Genomic DNA, 4,428 nt, shown 5'->3' with positions numbered 1-4,428 from the left:
TAATTTTTTATGCTAGACATTCCTCAGTATTTTTTGATCCAAGAAGGAAAAAAATAATATATTTTCTTCGTTATTCTCACACAAATATATACAACAATGAGAGATAATGCATTTCCATTTAATATCAATATTATGAATATATTTGTACATAAGTGTACATATATCCAATAATATACAATATGCTTGAAAATTTCGTAAAATTTTCAAACAACTTATTTAGCATAGTCTTACAACCCTCAACCATATGTAGTCCAAGCAGCACTATAAAATTAATTAAAGTACATAACAGCATGGACTGCGATATGCGTTCAAAATGTCGATGTTCATGTGTCCTGCAGTTCACACGATGACGCACAGTTTGCTGCGTTCTTCATCGACCCATGAGCCGAGTGATCCACCGCTTAGAGTGATTAAAATTTGTTTGTTATTACATTTGTCAGATATGTTTTTATTGAAAGAAATTAAAAATACACCATTTTACTGGCATATATCAATTCCTTCAATAAAATTGTATTTTTATCCTAAAAAAATTTTGCGAAATGTCTTAGTTTTATATAAACGATATCTTACCATATTTATGAATATAAATAATATGTAATTTGACAATGTTTGATAAATATCAATTTATATAAAAGAATTAACCTGAACACAGGTACAACATTGTACTTTTTAGGTTGTTGCATTAACCAATGTATGCCCATAGCTCTGATGGACAATACATATGCGCAACGCGTGCATATTATGGGCCATATGCACACAGATTTTATAAATCAATATATTGTAATATATCATCAATATGTAATTTTAATATTAAATGCTATACACATATAACCAAGTCATATGTATATTAGCTACTACTATATGAGTATATTGACAACATCATTAAAAAATACATATAAGATTTACAACTGAATATATTTATTTTACAATTATGATTTTATAAAAACATTGTTTGTTTGGTAAATTGGCAATATATTTTTGTTAACGGTAGAAACATACAATAATGATCCTTCCGCAGGTTCACCTACGGAAACCTTGTTACGACTTTTACTTCCTCTAAATAATCAAGTTCGGTCAACTTTTGCGAAACAACCGTAACACGCAAGGCGTCACAGTGATCACGTCCGGAGACCTCACTAAATAATTCAATCGGTAGTAGCGACGGGCGGTGTGTACAAAGGGCAGGGACGTAATCAATGCGAGTTAATGACTCACACTTACTGGGAATTCCAAGTTCATGTGAACAGTTTCAGTTCACAATCCCAAGCATGAAAGTGGTTCAGCGGTTTACCCGGACCTCTCGGTCTAGGAAATACACGTTGATACTTTCATTGTAGCGCGCGTGCAGCCCAGGACATCTAAGGGCATCACAGACCTGTTATTGCTCAATCTCATTATTGCTAGACGCAATTTGTCCATTTAAGAAGCTAGTGTCCTTATAATGGGACAAACCAACAGGTACGGCTCCACTTATATAAACACATTCAAACACAATAAACATTTTACTGCCACCATGAATGAAGGCTATATAAGCTTCAACACCATAATCCTGAAGATATCTATTTAATATATTTGAGTCTCGTTCGTTATCGGAATTAACCAGACAAATCACTCCACGAACTAAGAACGGCCATGCACCACCACCCATAGATTCGAGAAAGAGCTATCAATCTGTCTTACACACTTATGTTCGGACCTGGTAAGTTTTCCCGTGTTGAGTCAAATTAAGCCGCAGGCTCCACTCCTGGTGGTGCCCTTCCGTCAATTCCTTTAAGTTTCAGCTTTGCAACCATACTTCCCCCCGGAGCCCAAAAGCTTTGGTTTCCCGGGAAGCGACTGAGAGAGCCATAAAAGTAGCTACACCCAATTGCTAGCTGGCATCGTTTATGGTTAGAACTAGGGCGGTATCTGATCGCCTTCGAACCTCTAACTTTCGTTCTTGATTAATGAAAACATCTTTGGCAAATGCTTTCGCTTAAGTTAGTCTTACGACGGTCCAAGAATTTCACCTCTCGCGTCGTAATACTAATGCCCCCAAACTGCTTCTATTAATCATTACCTCTTGATCTGAAAACCAATGAAAGCAGAACAGAGGTCTTATTTCATTATCCCATGCACAGAATATTCAGGCATTTGAAGCCTGCTTTAAGCACTCTAATTTGTTCAAAGTAATTGTACCGGCCCACAATAACACTCGATGAAGAGCACTAATGCAGGTTTTAAATAGGAGGAATATATAAAAAAATACAAGTACTTAATTATATATAAGAACTCCACCGGTAATACGCTTACATACATAAAGGTATAGTACTAACCACAATTGTAAGTTGCACTACCCGTATGAAGCACAAGTTCAACTACGAACGTTTTAACCGCAACAACTTTAATATACGCTATTGGAGCTGGAATTACCGCGGCTGCTGGCACCAGACTTGCCCTCCAATTGGTCCTTGTTAAAGGATTTAAAGTGTACTCATTCCAATTACAGGGCCTCGGATATGAGTCCTGTATTGTTATTTTTCGTCACTACCTCCCCGAGCTGGGAGTGGGTAATTTACGCGCCTGCTGCCTTCCTTAGATGTGGTAGCCGTTTCTCAGGCTCCCTCTCCGGAATCGAACCCTGATTCCCCGTTACCCGTTGCAACCATGGTAGTCCTAGATACTACCATCAAAAGTTGATAGGGCAGACATTTGAAAGATCTGTCGTCGGTACAAGACCATACGATCTGCATGTTATCTAGAGTTCAACCAATGTAACGATCTTGCGATCGCTTGGTTTTAGCCTAATAAAAGCACACGTCCCATAAGGTCCGTGTTTTAATTGCATGTATTAGCTCTAGAATTACCACAGTTATCCAAGTAACTGTTAACGATCTAAGGAACCATAACTGATATAATGAGCCTTTTGCGGTTTCACTTTTAATTCGTGTGTACTTAGACATGCATGGCTTAATCTTTGAGACAAGCATATAACTACTGGCAGGATCAACCAGAATAATGTTTTCGTTTTATGCGCATATGCACACATATGTAAATATTTGACAACTCGATATACTTTTGAATAAAAAAACAGTACAATAATACATAGTTTTTTTCCAACAGTTCATGAGAATTTGTTAAACGAATGTGGCCATTTTTATATAGCATTCAGATTCGCCATTTTCTCTATATATTTATATTTTTTTATATATTTAACATAATTTTATTTTACAATATATTAATGAGAAAACTTTCTCATTTGTTTAATATTTACAACAGCATATTAAATATATCCATATAAAATATATACATTTTTTCGTTCAAAAATATCTTTTTGTTTGCACTTAATATAATATCACACGTATATTCGCCTAAACCAAAATAAATTGAGTTTTGGCATTGTATTTTGACAACAAATTTAAAATTTATCCAATATCGTATGCGTTTTTTGTGATATACATTAAATAAAACCAAGCACATGAGTTCATGTAGAATGGATTTTGATATATTGGCAATATTTGAATTTGCATATAAATCTCTTTGATTATATGCTGGTACATTTGTGAAATGGTTCTCATACAATCATAAATCATATGATACCATTTCCAGATATTCACGATAATAATAATAGAAACTAAACTGATATGGACTAAAAATTTACTCTTTATATATATCTTGACAAGTTTCATTATACTATCTTAAGATCAATTTGTCGCAGCTAAGCAATTTATATTAAAGAACTTTTAAGCAACAAATATCACACAATAACACCACTTAAATAATACCAAACTATGGGTATAATGACAACGTATAATAATATCATATGCAATACTATACCAAAATAATGCACATAATATAAATGGACATCAACTGTCCACCATATATAGGTTATATATCCGCAAATTTTCTTCCAATCATGCCCTGCTGTATATGGGAAACCATATCCATATCAATCAACCATTATAAATTTGTATTTATATCAATACAATGCCTATTTCATATGAAAAGCCATACAGTACAGTATATCATATCGTACATTATCGTTTCTTCATAATCAAATCATGCTGAAGATATTTTATACATGTATATGGGAAAAATTCCCATATCCATATCAATCAACCATTATAAATTTGTATTTATATCAATACAATTTGCCTATTTCGTATGAAAAGCCATACAGTACAGTATATCATATCGTACATTATCGTTTCTTCATAATCAAATCCAAATGAAGATATTTTATACATGTATATGGGAAAAATTCCCATATCCATATCAATCAACCATTTTAACCATATATATATGATAACGACATTATTTATATCAATGGGGCAATATGTTTGTCGTTTCTTCATTATAAATCATGCTGATTTTTTATACATCCTCGTATTTTAATAATCAACCATTATAATATTTCATATTTATATCAATTCCCATATCCATCAACCA

The 4,428-nt window shown here is 33.6% G+C and overlaps 2 non-coding genes across 2 annotated transcripts; both read right to left on the bottom strand.

Annotated features, from left to right (window-relative positions):
• Positions 1-230: 230 nt before the first annotated feature.
• LOC117889660 lies at positions 231-409 on the bottom strand. Its single transcript, XR_004648536.1, has one exon. It is a non-coding gene; the product is annotated as a 5.8S ribosomal RNA (ribosomal RNA).
• Positions 410-1,001: 592 nt separating this feature from the next.
• LOC117889666 lies at positions 1,002-2,996 on the bottom strand. Its single transcript, XR_004648542.1, has one exon. It is a non-coding gene; the product is annotated as a small subunit ribosomal RNA (ribosomal RNA).
• Between the last annotated feature and the right edge of the window lie 1,432 nt (positions 2,997-4,428).

This window comes from Drosophila subobscura, chromosome A (assembly GCF_008121235.1).
Source record: "Drosophila subobscura isolate 14011-0131.10 chromosome A, UCBerk_Dsub_1.0, whole genome shotgun sequence".
Lineage (NCBI taxonomy): Eukaryota > Metazoa > Arthropoda > Insecta > Diptera > Drosophilidae > Drosophila > Drosophila subobscura.
Note: the sequence above shows the minus strand (reverse complement) of the source record. Positions and strands in the feature narration are given on the sequence as shown.